The following is a 7,715-nucleotide window of genomic DNA, read 5'->3' as shown; positions in this document are numbered from 1 at the left end:
AACTACAACCAAGGTGGCAACTATAACCACGGATGGCAGGACAACTCCAACCAAGGTTGGAGGGATACTTCTAACCATAGTTGGAGGGACAACTATAACAGAGGAGACAGAGATAATAATGAAAATCAGAGGTGGAATAACAATAACAATAACAGAATGCAGAATCAGAACCAACCTTACAGAGCACCTCACCTAAGACAGTCCCAAGGACCCCAGCACAACCAACAACAAGTTCCTCAGATCACTTATTCCAATTCCTCATCAAATGACGAGATGCTCCGTTCTCTTGCACAAGGACAACAAGACATGCAGACGCAGCTGAACTCTACTTTAAATGGTCTGACTGCCACTTTACAAGCTCTCGTCTCCTGGTTAGATTCATCATCTAATTCCACCAATCAACCTTTAAGCTCTAGTGGAATTTCTTCTCAACCCCTACCTAATCCCAAAGGTGGCATCAATGCCATCACTTTAAGGTCCGAAACCACATTGCAAGAGAGGAACCAGGACGAGCCAAGCTCACCAAAACACGTCCCAGCTGAGGATGTGGTGGAAGTGGAAGATGCTGAAGAGGAAGAGGACGTACAAAACATAGTTGAAGAAGAATCAGCTCAACCACAGAATGAAACACCAAAGGAGGCAGAAGCTGCAAGTAACGCCCTTCCTATCCCATTTCTACAACTTGCAAGGAAGCCCAGAAAGCAGATGGAACTTAACCCCAAAATGGTAGAAATATTCAAAAAGGTTGAGGTAACTATTTCCCTTTTTGATGTTATTCAGCAGGTACCTAAATATGCAAAGTTTCTAAAAGATTTATGCATACATAAAGATAAAATTAATGAATTAGAAACTATTCCTTTAGGTAGTTCTATATCTGCTTTAATGGGAGGTATACCTGAAAAATGTAGTGATCCAGGTCCATGTATGGTTAACTGTACCATAGGAGGTGTAATATTTTCTGACTGTATGTGTGATTTAGGAGTGTGTGTTAGTATAATACGTTTGTCTATATATGATATTTTGAGGCTCCCTCCCTTAAAAAGGTCGGCAGCTCGTTTTGTGTTAGCAGATAAAAGCATTATTACAGTAGTTGGAATTGCTGAAGATGTATTAGTGAGCATTAAGGGGCTCACATTTCCCATTGACTTCTATATCCTGGAAATGCCCCCTAATGACTCAGGAAGACCATCATCAATCCTGCTTGGAAGACCATTCCTGAAGACTTCAAAGTTCAAGCTAGATGCATTCTCAAGAACTTACTCCTTTGAGATAGATGGTAGAACAGTGAGTTTCAGTTTAAATGAAGCTATGAAGTACCCTCCGGAAGATCATTCTATCTTCCAGTGCAACATCATTGATGAAACTGTAGCTGAAGTTCACCAAGAAGAAATAGAAGAGAAGCACATAGAGCAAGGTCCAAGTGTGGGGACACCCTCTGAACATGATAAAGACCCTTTGCCATTATCACCAGCCCCAGATGATCCAGAACCTAGCCATGAAAAGAAATTGGAATTAAAGCCCCTTCCTCCATACCTCAAGTATGCTTACCTTAAGGATAAGCAGAAGTTTCCAGTTATCATTGCAAGGGAACTCACTTTCCAACAAGAAGAACAATTGCTTAATGTGCTGAGAAAACATAAGAAAGCAATTGGATGGAGCTTGGCGGATATAGTAGGCATCAGCCCTCAAGTTTGTGAGCACAGAATATTTTTAGAAGAGGGAGCAAAGCCTGTCCGTCAGCCTCAAAGAAGATTGAATCCTACCATCTTAGAAGTTGTCAAGAAAGAAGTGACCAGGCTACTTGAAGTAGATATCATTTACCCCATCTCAGATAGTGAATGGGTCAGTCCAGTACAAGTGGTGCCCAAGAAGTTTGGAGTCACAACAATAAGAAATGGGCATGGAGAGCCCCTGACAACTAGACTGCAGAATTCATGGAGAGTTTGCATTGACTATAGGCGTCTCAACCAAGCCACTCGCAAGGATCATTACCCCTTGCCATTCATTAATCAGATGCTTGATCGCATGTCAGGTAAATCCCATTACTGCTTTTTAGACAGTTATACAGGATACTTTCAAATTCATATAGCTCCTGAAGATTAGGAAAAAACGAATTTTACATGTCCTTTTGGGACTTATGCTTATAAGAGAATGCCCTTTGGCTTATGCAATGCACAAGCTACGTTCCAAAGGTGCATGATGAGTCTTTTCTCTGATCTCATTGAGAACTATATGGAGGTTTCCATGAATGATTTTAGCATATATGGTGATTCATTTAGCCTTTGCTTGGATAGTTTATCTAGAGTGTTAGACAGATGTGTTAGTTCAACCCTTGTATTAAATTTTGAAAAATGTCACTTTATGGTAAAACAAGAAATTGTACTAGGACATGTTGTGTCTAATATTGGCATTTCTGTAGATCCAGCAAAGGTAGATGTCATTTCTAGTTTACCTTACCCCTCCTCCGTAAGGGAAGACCGTTCGTTCCTTAGCCATGCAGGTTTTTACAGGAGATTCATTAAGGACTTCAGTAAGGTAGCATTGCCTTTATCGAGATTGCTGCAGAAAGATATTGAGTTCGAGTTCAGTGAGGATTGTATGCAAGCATTTGATAAGCTGAAGATCGCCCTAACTCAAGTTCCAATTGTGAGAGGACTAGACTGGAGCCAGCCATTTGAAATTATGTGTGATGCTTCCAACCATGCAGTAGGAGCGGCGCTGGCTCAGCGCAAAGGTAAGGATCCTTTTTGTAATTGCTTATGCATCTAAGACTTTAGATGATACTCAATCTAACTATACTACTACTGAAAAAGAGCTTCTAGCTATTGTTTTTGCTCTGGATAAATTCCAAGCCTATTTACTTGGTACTAAGGTAGTAGTGTACTTAGATCATGCAGCTCTAAAATATTTACTAGCTAAAAATGAGTCCAAACTAAGGCTAATACGTTGGATACTGCTGCTGCAAGAATTGGATTTAGAAATTAAGGATAGGATTGGTAACCAAAATTTAGTAGCAGACCACTTGAGTTGCCTTGAGCACATTAAGGATGACCCCACTCTTATAAATGATAATTTTCCATTTGATAGCTTACATGCAGTATTCGAAGTAGTTCATTGGTATGCACCTGTAGCTAATTATCTAGTTAGCCACACTTTTCCTCTAAATTTTACTAAGCATCAAAGAGACAAGCTAAAAAGCGAGTCCAAATATTATATATAGGATGATCCATATTTATGGAGATGTGGTGCTGACCAGGTAATTAGACGGTGTGTGCCTTAATCAGAATTCCAGTCCATTTTAGAGGCCTGCCACTCATCTGAGAGTGGAGGAGATTTTGGCCCTCAAAGAACAGCTAGAAAAATTCTAGACTGCATTTTGAAGAACTGAAGATTGATGGTTTAGAAGTTATAGTAAACTCTCGTTGCAAGTATAGTTACTAAACCAAGCAATCAACCTTTCTTACAAACATTTTGGTTGTCACAAGTAACAAACCCCTTTAAAATTAATAACAGAAGTATTTAAACCTCGGGTCGTCTTCTCAAGAAATTGCAGGGAAGTATGTTCTTATTATTGGTTATGAGTCTTGTAAATTGGGGGTTTTAAAAGTAAGGAACGAGTATGTTAAATGATAAGAAAAATAAAATAGTAATAATAAAATAAACTCTTGGCAAGGTATTAGAACTGGAAGTCCTATCCTAGTTATCCTTATCAATTGTGATGAGAATTGGATTTTTTCTCCCACTTTGTTAACATCTACCTATGAAGGTAAGTTAAGTGGAGGAATTAATTTTGATTCCTCAGGTCCTAGTCTTTCCTTGGGAAAGGCTAGAGTTATTGGAACTCGAATTAATTCTTGAAGAATTCCAATTTTCAATCAACAATGAGTTTGACAACTCAAGGGTCTCCAATGACTCAACCAAAGCCAAAAGGGAAAATTCTAAATTAAAGTAAAAGCATTCATAAATCTGAAACACATCAAATTACGTCTAAACATAAATTCAAATCTAACATGGAAAGGTTTATAAGCTAAATTGAGCAACATAAATCAAATACAAATAAAAGTATTAGAGTAAATAAAAGTAGAAAATAAATACTGAAGGAACATAGAACCTGGAATGAAGAGATCATAGCTTAAACATAATAAAAATCCTAAATCCTAATCCTAAGAGAGAGGAGAGAACCTCTCTCTCTAAAAACTACATCTAAATCCTAAAATTGTGTATTATCAGCTTATTATTATGAATGAATAGATTTCCCCACTTTATAGCCTCTAATATTTGTTTTCTGGGCCGCGAACTGGGTCAAAAACAGCCCAGAAATCGCTGGAGAAGAAATCTGCCATGCTGATTTTTGCCACTGCGATGCATCCGCGTGGAGCACACGTTTGCATCGCCTAGCGTCAGAGCAACTATAGCATATTATATATTAAATCGAAGCCCCAGATGTTAGCTTTCTAACGCAACTGGAACTGCATCATTTGGATCTCTGAAGCGAACGTTATAGCTGTTTGAGTGCGAAGAGGTCAGGCTGGACAGCTTAGCAATTTCTCCAACTTCTTGTATTCCTTCCACTTTTACATGCTTCCTTTCCATCCTCTGAGCCATTCCTGCCCTGTAATCTCTGAAATCACTTAACTCCTGCCCTGTAATCTCTGAAATCACTTAACACACATATCAAGGCATCTAATGGTAATAAGAGAGGATTAAACATAGGGAACTTAAGGCCAAAGAAGCATATTTTCAATCAAAGCACATAATTAGGAAGGCAAATGTAAAACCATGCAAATAGTATGAATAAGTGGGTAAAGAGTTGATAAAAACCACTCAATTGAGCACAAGATAAACCATAAAATAGTGGTTTATCAACCTCCCTACACTTAAACATTAGCATGTCCTCATGCTAAGCTCAAGAGAAGCTATAAAGGAGTGAAGAGGAATGATAGAATGTATGAAATGCAACCTATTTGTATGAATGCAACTACATGCAAAATGTTTCTACCTACTTGGTTAAAAGTAAATAAGCTCTTCAAGACAAACATAAATCAGATTTCACTAATTCAAATCATATAATAAAAAGCAAGTAAACTTGTAAGAAGATAGCTCATGAAAGCAGGGAACATAGAATTAAGCACTAAACCCTTACTAGTAGTGTATATCACTCTAACTCTCAAGTGTCTAGGTTCAATCACTCTACTCTTCCCTAATCATGCTTTCTAAACCTTGTTTTTCATCTAACCAATCAACAATATTTAATGTATCAATGCAAACATCATGAGGTCTTTTCAAGGTTGTAATGGGGCTAAGGTAAGGGTGAGGGCATATATATATAAGGCTAAGTGAGCTAACAAAGTGAATCCTTGATTAGTCTAAGATCTCACCTAACATATACATACTTTATATAATTTAAAAATACTTTACCTAGCTACCCAAATTTTTTCCACTTTTGTATTACATGCTCATATATTAACTTTAACTTTGTCCCATGTGCATTGATTCTTTTTTTTTTTATTTTGCAATTGGGGGAATTTTTGTATTCCCTTTATTTAAATAGGATTTTTTTTAGTGCACATGGTAATTCAATTGTTTTGATTTCACATGAGCATGCTTCCCAAAACTTTTATTTTGAAATGTCTTTATTCTTTTTAACTTTCTACCTTTGTTTTTGTCATCCATGTTCCCATAAGGTTCCCCACACTTAAACAATACATAATTTCTATCTTAAGCTAACCAAGGATTCAACTTGAGATTTTTATTTTGTTTTTCTGTTTAAGGCTAGTAATGTGGTTTATAGAACAAGAGGGGATTAAAAGCTCAAGGGGGCTAACAAGGGTGATGTAAAAGGTAGGCTAATTTGGGATAAATGAGCTAGTATCAAACAATGGCCTCAATCACATGCAAGCATGTAAATACACTAAATAATGGACATATAGAATGGAACAAAGAAAAGATTGCAATTATAGAGAAGAAAACACACAAGAATAAAAATTTATGGTTAAATAATGTAACCATGTAAATAAGCTCAAAATCTCACGGGTTGTGTGTTCGACTCAAAAACCATGTTCCAAATACAACTTCAAACAAGTTTTACACAAAAAATTTTGATTTTAAATTAGTGTAGTTTTTCAAAAATAGGATCTTAAAAAGAAACTTATTATTGTAACCAAGCAGTGGCTAAAATGCATAAAATCAAACAATCATGCAGTGAAACATGCAAATGTTAAAATGTACTAAATAAAATATTGGTGTTGAGAAGAAAATAACTAACCCATGGAGATCGGTATCGACCTCCCCACACTTAAAGACTGCACCGTCCTCCACTACAAGAAAAACACTCATTCAGGTACACTTGAAAAGTGTAGCCAAAAGTAAAAAAAAATGATGCCTTAGGCTACGGCTACGCTTTTTGGGCTACGGCTACGCTTTTTGGAGTGATTCTTATTCGGCCGTTGCCTATTCTCAAAGGCTACGCTTTTCTGCACCAAGGGCTACGCTTTTGGCCTTTGAGAATAGGCTACGCTTTTCAAGTGATGCTGTCCAGGACCAAAGGCTACGCTTTTCAGCTTTCATTTTTCTAGAATAGGCTACGCTTTTCAACCCTACTGCATCACTTGTAAAGCGTAGCCACATTGTATACCATAGCTACTTTTTATAAGCGTAGCCTTAGGTCCCTCTTTTTTTTTTGTATACTATAGCTACTATATATAAGTGTAGCCTTAGGTCTTTTTTTTCTATATATATATATATATATATAATAATTATTAATACAACATAATAGTTAATATGATTACATGTATAATAATTCTGTATTTTTATTTAAATGAGTTGAATATTTCAAAATAAAAATAAATACATAATTATACTAAATAATTTCTTTATATAATAAAAATTATCTCTAACCAAAATATATTTATAATATTGATCCAAAAGTACAAGAATAAAGTTAACTAGAAAAATTCATACATCTCAAACTAAAGTAAGCATAGCCATATCAAAACCATAATATCACTTAGCCAATAAAAGTATCTTCTAATAAAAATCATTAGTCACCCTGTAATCCATACTTCTTCAAGAGTTCTAATTTCTCCTTGTAGGATTGATAAGATTTCTTGAGTGACACTGACAACTCAACTGAATCACAAGGATTGGCGCCTTCCCTTGGAACAAATCCATACGATAATAGAAGCTCCCCATTTGATTTTTTCCATATGAAATGAACACCTAGGTAGTATGATACAAGCAGTCAAATCTAATCTTTGGACTTAACGCTTAAACTACTATCTAATCTTCGCTTAAACTACTCCGATGATGCCATACTGGTGAAAAATATCATGATCAAATAAAGCTTTAATCAATTAATAGCTTATCAAGCTTATCATAACTTGTTTGCTTTGTGCTAACTTTATCCTAGATAACAAATTCCAATCTTTCAATCTATGTTTACCTGCTCACCTGGTTGATACGGCCGATCTGTAGTAAAGACAATTCCCTTTGATAAATTATCATAATCCAAAAAGGTATCCACCTAAACCAGTGAAAAGAAACTGGAGTTAGAAAATTTCATGGGCAAAATCATAATAAGGAAATTTCTTTGGAATAGACCGTACATACTCCTAATATTATAAACCGTACCCTCAAAACAGTTAAACAGAGCAGGTAGAACAACCCTCAATACTAAACCACCAAGCAACCCCATTTATTAGGATGACCAACCAAAA

The 7,715-nt window shown here is 36.2% G+C and overlaps 1 long non-coding RNA gene across 1 annotated transcript; it reads right to left on the bottom strand.

Annotated features, from left to right (window-relative positions):
• LOC110264568 lies at positions 6,887-7,533 on the bottom strand. Its single transcript, XR_002350741.1, has 2 exons — positions 7,442-7,533; positions 6,887-7,218 (listed from the first exon to the last, which is right to left on the bottom strand). It is a non-coding gene; the product is annotated as an uncharacterized LOC110264568 (long non-coding RNA).

The sequence above is a fragment of the Arachis ipaensis genome, chromosome B07 (genome assembly GCF_000816755.2).
Source record: "Arachis ipaensis cultivar K30076 chromosome B07, Araip1.1, whole genome shotgun sequence".
NCBI classification, from domain to species: Eukaryota; Viridiplantae; Streptophyta; class Magnoliopsida; order Fabales; family Fabaceae; genus Arachis; species Arachis ipaensis.
This window is presented reverse-complemented; position numbering and strand designations above follow the sequence as displayed.